This window comes from Cupressus sempervirens, chromosome 11 (genome assembly GCF_028749045.1).
Source record: "Cupressus sempervirens isolate cs-2001-9-10 chromosome 11, ASM2874904v1, whole genome shotgun sequence".
Lineage (NCBI taxonomy): Eukaryota > Viridiplantae > Streptophyta > Pinopsida > Cupressales > Cupressaceae > Cupressus > Cupressus sempervirens.
The window spans coordinates 31,020,464-31,032,012 of record NC_143128.1 but is presented as its reverse complement, the minus strand read 5'-3'; the positions used below and the strand labels follow the sequence as shown (position 1 = coordinate 31,032,012).

General features: G+C 33.6%; 1 long non-coding RNA gene and 1 pseudogene across 1 annotated transcript; one reads left to right on the top strand and one right to left on the bottom strand.

Moving 5' to 3' along the window:
* Positions 1-486: 486 nt before the first annotated feature.
* On the top strand, positions 487-1,282 carry LOC149528082 (uncharacterized). Its single transcript, XR_016358802.1, has 2 exons — positions 487-778; positions 1,014-1,282. It is a non-coding gene; the product is annotated as an uncharacterized LOC149528082 (long non-coding RNA).
* Positions 1,283-5,443: 4,161 nt separating this feature from the next.
* LOC149528081 (beta-fructofuranosidase, insoluble isoenzyme 1-like) lies at positions 5,444-11,212 on the bottom strand (annotated as a pseudogene).
* Positions 11,213-11,549: the final 337 nt, after the last annotated feature.

The window sequence follows — 11,549 nt, the reverse complement described above, 5'->3', positions numbered from 1 at the left end:
TTGAATACTGATATTAAAAACTTTGGATCTACTATTTTGGATGTTGATTGTACAATGTGATTTCAAATATAGATACTCAAAATCAAGCATCTAACTTTTTTGATAATGAATCATAGAACGTTGTTTGAAACCAGGTTATGAAAATTAGAGATCTTGGATCATAGAGTGTGATTTTGAAATGTCGATATCAAAATCAAGTGTCAAACTTTACTATAACGAATCATAGAACATGATTTGAAATTCGTTATTTCATTTGAAGCAAGGTTCTAAAAATTAGAGATCTTAGATCATAGAGTGTGATTTTGAAATGATGATATAAAAAATTGAGAGCTTACATTCTGATAATAAATCCATAGTGTGGGATTTGAAATGTCATGGGATCTTGAAATGAGAATGATAGACTTAGATATTGTAAAGATTTGGTAAGTAATTTAATCACTAGATTCATATTGGAATGTTTTATGAAACAAAAATTGTTGGCAGCCTCAGAATGCTATGGGAATGATGAAAAGCAGTTTCCAGCTGGAAATCTGTTTGCAGTAGTGAGTGATGCAATTTGGGACAATGGAGCAGCTTGTGGGAGACAGTACAGTGTCAGATGTCTCAGTGGTACAAATCAAATCTCACAAAATCCATGCTCAGACAACACCAATTCCACTGTTGTCAAGATACTCCATTACTACTCTTCTAACTGCAATGGAACACTCCAACTCTCTGCTGATGCCTTCAGAGATATTGCTACTTCCACAACAGGGACAATCAATATTGAATATGATCAGTAAGTTTATATTTAACTTTTAATTTGGTCATTCTTCTTTAAAATAAGATGTGGGCCTATTTATTATTGACTAGTCTCCTCCCAATCCACCCAAATTAGAGTTGAGGGTTGGGTTATAGACATTTCAAACCTATAAAACAATAAAAGAAAACACTAATCTCCGACCTATAATCCTCTCAAGTTGTTAAAATTGGTAGCTTTAAATGATTATTGACTTTGATGTGTTCTATTGCAGAGTATAATAGCATCAAGTTCTATTACACAAGTGTTAGGAAACTCTTCTATTTAAGGTTGCCATGAATTGGGGAATTAAAGGTCAGAAACATTGTGTAAAGAGAATTATTGTATAAGCATCTTATTTATTCCATTTTATGTATCACACAACTTCTGTAATAACATTAAAATTGATTGTAGCCCATTCCAACATTATCACATTCATTGTGATTGTCTATTGCAAATGTTCCTTATCATTATATGTGGAATAGTGTAAACTGATTGTTGATATATATTCAATTAATCTTAATTTCCTCTAAAAAAATTTATTTTGGAAGATGAAATAATAAAAGAATGGAAGATCCCATAGGTGTGATAGTGGAATCAAATTTAAAATCCTACAAAGAGGGAGTGGAGATACAAATTCCCATCTCCAAAGAATTTGTCAAAACCAAACCCAATTGTGTGGAATTGATAATTTGTTCTTGGGAATTCCTAGTTCAAGTGATAAGTCATGGCCTTCTATAGAGAGTTTTCTTTGTTAGATCCAAAACAATTTGGGTAACATCGTCAAGTTTATGGTATTCTTGACTGTTTTAAGAAGGATACAACTAGTAGAAATTATTGAGGGTTGCCATGGATGATGGATGGCACTAGAATTTATCTAAGAGATTGGGAACCAAATATCTAATAAAACATACAATTTTCAACCTCGATATGGATATCCGAATTGAAATTAGCCCCATCTAGATGCATGAAGTCAGCAATATAATACCACAGTGTAGTAAGGGGAACATTGATGTAGAGAAATCTCAAGGAAAAATAATGGAGATGCTTACAAAAAATTTCATGGGAGGGTAAACTTTATAATGTTACATCATTAGTCATAATCTTGACAATTAGTGACAATTAGTGATATAGTGAAAGGAATAATTGGACGATGGAACATAAAGTGACCTTTCAGATGAATGATCTATTCAAATGGATGGCCTTTGTCTAAATTGATAAGAAATGAATGGCCTATTGTAAATTGATAAGGAGCATGTAATGTCTTGACTTTTATACCACTCAATTACTGAATAATAAATGAAGGTAAATTGTTTTTCCATTTCACAAATATGATAAGCACGTCACTGTTCATATTTGCACATAATGTATTGAAACTAAGCAACACTATGATCCAGCTATTGTGACACCTCTCTCAGGTAGCCAACATAAATTAATCTATTAATCTATAACTATTTTTTTCCTTAAAAGTTTATACAATGCTACAGTACACAATGCGGAAGCAATATGAAACATACACATTAAGCAATGCAAATATAGTTTTGATTACTGAAAGCTTCCTTACTGTTCCGGCAGAGGTTGCATTGAAGTTGTCAAATGTTGTTGGCATTGGCAGTAAAACACTGTTGGCACGTAATCTTCAAGCCCTTCCTTTGCTGGCACCACAAAATGCAGTAAACGATAAATATTAACCGCACATCCACAACCTTTCTTCTGGTCGCGCGGCAAGATTGAAATTAGGGTGCGGCAAAGAGCTTTTTTTGGATTTTGACATAGTGTAAGTTCGTGTTGGTCAAAATTTTGACCAAAATGGGCTTCTAGTTAAAAAAAATTATATACGTTGCCTTGCATAAAACGACCAATTTGACCCCATTTTATTAGATGGTCGAAAATTTTGGTCTAAAAATCGGATCAAATGTACTAGTGACAAAATCAAGAGAGCCCTAATTTCTTTATCAAAATTGATACCTATAGAAGATAATTGACTAGTAATAGTATTAAGCTCATTTAAATGATTTGCAATAGATCCACCTTTTGCCATTTTCATATTAAATAAACACTTCATGAGAAATACCTTGTTTGAAGCGGAGGGCTTTTCATATAGTTTCGCTAAGGTTTGCATCAATTCTTCTGTCATCTTCACTTTTGTAATATTAAATGCCATTGATGGTACCACCCATAATCGAATGCTTCCAAGTGCCTTTCTATATAAAAGATCCTATTCATTATTTGACATAGATCCTTGATTCCTGGCTTTGCCTTTCAACGGATTCCATAAATCCATCTGATAAAGATCCTCCATTCGCATTTTCCATAACTAAAATTTTTGTCCATTAAACCTATTAACCCTCAGCTTACCCTCATTTTCCATTGCTCCCACTCAACCGTGAGACTCCCACTCAACCGTGAAACTTTCCTGGAAAGGACAACTGAAAAAAAACCTCGTTTTGATACCATTTGTTAGGATTAAACCACAGACAAAAATAACATTTACATGCAAATATAACCAATATTAGAAAATAATAGATCACATAGAAAAGAACACAAGACACCAAGATTTAACGTGATTCACCCAATCCCTGGGCTACGTCCACCAAATAGCAAGTCCTATATTATTATGATCTAATAATTACAACCTGATTACAATCTGTAATCCCTTATAGCTCAATATCGCTGCAAGAACCAATTTCGCATCACAACTATGAAAACAATCCCTAACCTTGAGCTCTTTCATACAAGTATTTTGACTGCTTTAGGGTTATAATTAAAAATTACATGTCAGCCCAAAATATTGATAAAATAGGGCCCAAATTTTTTTTTTCCCAAAGAATTTATGAAGTATGTACAATACTTTCCTAATTAGTCACCACAATCTAACAACAACCCTAGGAGGAAATAGGTTGTTGGTTGCTTCTTCTGGCCTAGAAGGATATGACTACAATAAAGACTAAGCTCAATCAAATATTCCCAAGTTCACAGTAGCTTCTACAATTTCAATTGATTAGCATATGAATGCAAAAAATAGCTATTTACCAAATGTATGTACTAGTGGAGTCAATCTCAAGCACCAGAAGAAAACTATATATATAATACATTCCATTCGAACACATGACAACAAAAAAGATTTTGAGTTCATTTGAATATCCTTAGTTCAATGCAATAAGCTTAGCAAAATGATTTAATCAAGCCAAAGTGAAACCCTTAGATAGATTGTCATTTGTCTTGTGTCGCAACAAGTTCAAACCAAAAAAGATATGACATCCCATCATTCCCTTGAATCTTTAGAGACAAATCTGTGAATAGAAGCAAGCTTAGTAGATGGCTTCATGAATCTTAATTGTTTAACAATGCGACAATGTTAAAGCTCTATTATTTGCTTCCATATTTCTCTTTCTTGGTTGAAAATATTTGTACTTCAAGTGCATATATGTTTAAAAAGAATTAATCAGTGACTAAGGCAGAAAAAGATGTAAATGTATCCACTATGAGTCCCTCCTTGTTTGAAATTCTTTGTCATCATAAAAACTAAAGATAATAAGAACAACAATAAACACACAAATCCTCGTTGCTTTTCTATTTCATATCAATTGTAGACAGAAAAGCCACTAGTTTATTCCCTGTGTTTTAACCAAGCACAAAGGAAAAACCATCATCCATAAAGAATACATAAGATTGTTTAAAAATGCTAAAACCTATAATATAATTCAATTGGAATTATAACTACTTACTCAGTCATTAACATTGGAGAAATCTAGCAAATTCCTTAAATGCTCCATCAAAATGGAATCTGCTAGAGAATAGTGATGTAGAAGGTAAGCAAGTACACAAAAATAAGGTTGATCACTCATATCAACTAGAATTTAGTCTAAAATAACTTCATCTTCACTTATATTTATTATTAATTGAGTGTAAGCCATTTGCTTTCAAATAATTGAAACTTTCCTCTAGTTATGTTACCAATTTCATAATTTAAGACAAGTTTCAATATCAAATTAGTTTTCAAAATATCAACACATTGTTAATAAGAAAGTATTTAAGCACTGACCTGACTTTTGTGCTTCACCAGTTACTGTTGTCTTTGCCTTTTATCAACAATAATTTTAGGTTTTGTAGATGACTCCAAAAAAGTCCTCTTCTTGCTAGCAGTCTCAACCTTTCATCAAGAAGGTCTTAAATGAGCTATAAGCTAGAATAAAAAAATAGAATAATACCTTCCCAAATGGAAACCTTCCAATCCATCATCATACCATGGGTGTCTTTTGATTCGCATCCTTGTCATTTTCATTTTTAGAAATTCTTCTGAATCATTGTCACTTCTTCTTGCAAAACAATAAGATATTAGGTCACTTATGAAAACCTTGTACAATCCAAAAAAATATAATCTCCACAAGATATTAATGAGAAAATAGTATAAGATGTGGAACAATATTCATTTATGCATTACTACAATCTTTCATCAGTTTTAAATGAAAATGAACCAACAAAAAAAAAATAGAGAATCAACCAAATGACAACTAAACAAATTTACATGTACACAATATATTCCAACCAAAAAACAATGAATAGCTAAAAGACTAAAAGTCATCAAAACACATTCAATACAATTAGTTTTAGGTAATAAGACTACATAAATATATAGAAGTGAAAATTTCGGTCGAACCTTACCTAAACACCAGACCACCCCTTTGCAATATCATCCTGAACACTATTCGACTCATTGATCCATCCCCACAAGACCCTTCTATTCTTATGAGTATCAAAAAATGTTTTGGATGCATAGAATTTTCCATGATCATATCTCAGTCCATATTTTTTGTCAGCACTTGTATTGTCTCGAACATACCTATCAATGTCTGTGAAGTAAGTCCCAATTCTATAATACTCAAATCTTGTTTCATCAAGGGATGCCTTCAAGACATGTTTGATCTTAGGCCCAGTAACAGAAGTATCAAGACCATGTTTTCCCAATGGAGAAACAAGATAAAAATTAGGGCACTCTCACATTCCTATCTTCTTAAAAGAATGGAGAGGGTGCTTCTTTTTGGTTCAATGAACAAAATCTTTGCTTGTGTAAAGAAGGGCCTTTCCATTAAGATGTCAATCTTCCTTGTTTCCCACAACAATTCTCCACCTTCCATCTTTTCCAATCCATCTAGTGGTTGGATCTCTGAAAGAGCTCCCATTAAGTCCTTTCTTTGGAACAATGATGGAATTTCTAGGGATCTTCACCCATTCTTTTAAGTAGGGATCAGATGGGTCTTTAGGAACAACCATGTTTTGAACCTGTCTAGAGGAGTTGTCCCATCCTGTGTAAAGAATCATTGGTTTTTCTCTAGACAAAAGCGTAGAAAATCCAGACTAGCAACCTTTTATGTCATACCATTCACTTGGAATGATTGTGAAGTATAATGGCTTCTAATGAATTGGATCCTTCAACACACAATGCCCCCACACAATGTTGCCCCATACTGCCCCCTAAGGATTGTACTGGTAAAACAAATGGTACAAACCTTTGTAGAACATGGGCCCTGTAAAACACATTGGATGTTATATTCATTCTCTTTTGAATTTCAGATAAGCCATTTACTAAAATCAAAACTTCAAAATGAAATTACCAAATCAATGAAGATGAACAAATAAACTCATCATCTGGATCTGTTCGCAGTTTACAATCTAATGACAGACATTGAAAAGATCAAATAGAGAAAAATAATCAGATTAAAACGCCCAAAACACCAACTATATAAAAGATTAATCTTCAAAGTTATTTAGCTCATTTGCAAAAGAATTTGAGGAACTAAAAGAAAAGTAGAAGATTTCTAATCATTTTAACCAAACAAAAAACAATGAATAGCTAAAAGACTAATATATCCATTGTCTTCATGTTGCAAGATAAATTTCTAACTTTGCATACTCTCATATGTTTGTGGGCAATCTTAACCCTATATTAAAATAATGGACCATTTTACAAATTTCAATCTAGCTGCATCTACGTAGCTCTTTTATTCCTCTATCTTTTATCAATCCTCTTACCTTTTGAAAATTACTAGATCTCCCCATTTTTTCACAAAGGCATAATGTGCTCCATTATTTGGATATAGGATTAAGATAGGGATGATGCTGGAAAAGGTTACAGAGTCACACTTTGTACCTTACAATTGTACTTTTTAAAGAAGCTCCAAATCCCTTTCAAAAAAGCCCACTGTGTGCATATCTTGCAATGATTGTAATCTACGTGACCATGTTAGGTTGACACATCTTGTCAAACATTTAATGTGCTTTCTGTATGTTACCACATTTCACATACATGTCTATTATCCTATTCCCAACTACAACATTTGATGAATCTACATTCAATTATGTTTTCATGGATATCCATGCCCTTTTTCAAAGCTCCCATTTTAGCATAAACTGGGGGGATGCTAATGAGGTTTAACTAATTGAGTTAGATATTAGTTTATTGTACTTGTTCAAAAAGCTCCATAGATTTTTCAATAAGTCCATATTGTGCATATCTAGATATTATTGCATTCCATGAGACCACTTTTGGTTGAGGCCATTCTTTGAAAAGTCTTAATACCTCAGTGAGATCACCATTTTGTTTATGCCCTACAATCTTTGCATTCCTGGAGACCATGTCACACTGAGGCATTCTGTCAAACAATGCACATGCCTTCCCTATACTTCCATATTTTGCATACATGTCAATCAAGGAATTCCCAACAATGATATTAGCAAAAAATCCATTTTTTATTATGTTCAGATCGATATTCATACCCTTTTTCAAGTCTTCAATTTTATCACAAGTTGAGAGAATGATAGAAAAAGTGAACTGGTTGGGTTTGTTACCAATTTGTTGCATTTGACTAAAAGCATCCAAGACTTTTTCCACAACCCCATTTTGAGGACATCAAACAATGATTGCATTCCATGATCCCACATTTGGTTGAGGTATATCTCTAAAAATAAGTAAAGCATCACCAAAAATACCATTTTGTGCATATCCCATAATCATTACATTCCATGGAACCACTTCTCATTTAGGCTTTCTGTCAAATAGTTTGTGTGCCTTCTGCAACCTTCTGCATCTTTCATACATATCCACCAGAGCACTCTCGATTATAACATCTAGAAAAAGTTCCTTTTTAATTGTGATCTGATGGATATAGATGTCGTGTTTCAAATCTCACATTCTAGAACATGTTGGGAGAATACTAGAAAATGTGTTCCAATTCGGTTGAACACTTGCACATAGAATTTTCCAAATAACTCTCATAAGAATTCCCAAAAAGACCACATTGTGTGTATCCACAATAATTGCATTCCATGAAACCACATTTGATTGAGGCATTTTGTTAAATAACATTAGAGCCTCTTCCAGAAGACCATTTTGAGTACATCTAGCAATGATTACATTTCATGATATCAAATTTGGTTTAGACATCTCTTTAAAAAGCCCTAAAAGCTCATCAACAAAACCATTTTGTGCATATCATTGATCATGGTAGTGCATGAAACCACATCTTGGTTGGGTGTAATGACCCCTTTTAGGTCATTCATTTTTCGATTTTCTCTTTAACTATGGCTCCTCTATTATTCGATGCCTTCTCTTCTTTGCATGCAGTTTTCCTTTCTTGGCGTGTGTGGGTTTCTTTCACATCTCTACATTGAGTATGTTGGCATCCATTGCAGTGTCTTTTTTTTTTATGTGAATGTGGATGCCTTTTGAATCTGATGTCGCCTCCCTCCTTCAACATGGTTCTTCTCTGAATCGTTATAGAGCATTGGGGCAGTCATGCACATACCCAGAGACAATTACATTGCTAGCGTTAATGATAGCAATGAGAAAATCAACATTTGATAACTTGTAAGCTTATATTTTGATAGCATGGAACTACAAGTCCTTCCTAAAAAGCAAGGTTTAAAAAAACAATATCGCAAGCAATTGCTACAATTTATGCTATAAAGCCTTTCTAAAATTATAAGCATGTACACATGCATATGAGTTCTCCCTAGCCAAGTACTCTAGAAGACTTACTGGGCTTACAAGTAAACTCATACATTTTTGGAGATTTCTATGGTTCAGTTTATGATGCTAGTTTGAGATGGAATGCTTCTCATTAACAAGGAAGATGTCAAAGCTATCCACTATCTAAATCAATACAAAGATATGGTGGATCCTGCTGAACTAAATCAACTAGATAAGATGATGAAAGATCTAAATATTTCCAATGACACCCAAAAATCTACCCCTGATAAGAATGAACATGAAGATTTCATGGACCCTAATGATAATGCACCAAAGGAATATGTCCTAGCAGGATGGAATGATGAACTATTTGCTATAGACTTTCTGGAGCCTTTTGAAAGTAATGATGGTTGGGGCCCTCATGAAGGATGTTAATTACTTCTTTATCAAGTTTGATACTATCAAGTTTTGATGTGCTCTAATGATTATACTACTACTCTTAACTCCTCATGCTATATATACTTCCCATTTGTTTCCATGGGGTAAGTTCTTGATATTTAATAAGATGTATTCCTTTATTGTATCTAGTTCCTGAAGCAACTTCTAGAATTTTGATACTTTTCTGCTAAATATATCCAATTGAACTGATTGCATACACTAATCAAACTATTCTAATATAAAAAATAAAAGGCAGTAACCAAAATGTGGAACTACAAGTCCTTCCTAAAAGGTAAGGTTTAAAACAACAACATCACGAGCAATTACTACAACTTATGCTATAAATCAATTCTGAAATTATAAACATATACATATGCATATGAGTTCTCCCTGGCCAAGTATTCTTCAGATTCATTGGGAACAAAATGCAAGAAGAAAATTGGAATGTTACAATGCAACATATCAAATTTGAATATGAAAAATATTCAAGAAATTGCTATGAGGACAAGTTCATGTATTAGTTATAAACAAATTAGTAAACAATTAAAGTAACTAGTGCAAAGGAAGAGACAAATAAACTGCTTTTCCTGAATGCAAGCTGAAAGGCCTTTCTAGTAAGTGGCAACCGATCCTTGGCCTATATGAGCAGATGTTGTATCAGCTCAGGATCCTTAACATTATTGCACCATTTTCCAAGATTGAATTCATAAAAATATAGAAGATAGGGTAAGGGGCAGTTCGTACAACACCAAAACAAAGACTTGGCACAAGGCCTTTGCAGTAGAGTTTGTATGTTAGTAAGACATTGGCAGGGATGGAATTGAGGATGGTAAATATATCATTCATTTCAAAAGGTCCATCTCTAGGCCTGTGATGAGAGTGCAAAACCAAGTGAATGTTTGATTAGAACAAAGTAAATAAACCTTTTTTTTTGTTACAGTGGAATTTTAGGGTTGAAGATCATTTTTTCATCCACTTTAGCTCAAACTACAATAACATTAATTTCATACCTTGTGGATATTCCAGAGAGCACCATGCTAGAATTTTCGGTGAACCCAACGAGCCCAATGCTCCATTCCAACCTGTATATACAAAAATGAACTTAGCAGAAATCATGTCAAAGCCAATCACTATGGTGGGAAGAGATTTCAAGATTCATATTAGATAATCTTGTTGGAAAATGGGGTCATATTTGAATCAAAGGTTAAGTGGTGGAGCTCTTGTATTTGTATTCAATAAAAACTAAGATATATAGGACTAGGAATGAAAAAACCAATCTTTATTTGAAGCCTTGGAAGCATTTTGCCTAATTTGCCATATTTGGCCTAGTTGAGGGCTAGTGTTCCTAAAGCCTTAATTTGACCCAAGTTTTCTAAGAGCCCTAGAGAGAGGGTAAGACCTTAGAGAAGTGGAGTCCACTTGGAGAGACAGAGGTCAGCATTGGGTAAAGGTTGGTATCCTTATTTGGCATCTTGTAGTGGGTTGAGTGCTACTAGACACTTAAGAAGATTTTGTTGGATTGAGGCTGTAGACTCTGCATCAGTTGAGGCAAGATATGAGCACATATTTTTGGCACCTTACAAGTTACACTACCTCAACTTGGTGATGCAAGCAATTGGCATCCAAATAAAGTGGGTGAAAGAAATAGTGTGCATTATTCAAGCACATCATTCTTTTCTTTGGAGTGTTATGATTTTAGGATATGCATATGATGAATTGATCAGGCTTTAGACCCTTCCAAAAAAAAGTGACAGAAAAGATGACTTATTGGGATGAGAAGATGAGAGGTAGATGGATTTGGGTTTTGCAATTCCTTGGTATGTTAGTTTGAGCTTCACTTGGTTTCAAGAATACTATAATATTCTCTACTTAACAAGGCCAACCACATGAAGGTGGAAGCTCATCTGGCCTTACTCCCCTCCCCCTAACATCAATCTAAATTACCCATTATCATCTAATTACATACTTCATTCATTTATTCATCCATTTATGAACTATAACATTCAATCAATACAATCACATAACATTCATTAATATGATATAAAATTCATTAATACACAATACTAATCAAGACTTCATTAATACATAATAGTATTCATTTACATAAAATAAAAATCAATATTAATATGCATCATTCATAGATAATTACTTAAAACAAAGTTCTTTCATTATCCAACAAGGTTTATCAAAGAGCATTTTTAAAACATCATTTCTTCTTTTTGTTTTTCTTAGCTCTCTTAAGAAAAACACTCATAGGAGCATCCATAGCCTCCTCATTCTCCTCCTCTTCTAGCACGTGTAATGTCAAATTACAATGCCTCCTTCTCTTTGGAGGAGCAGGAGGTTGCTGTACTAAAGGGGGCT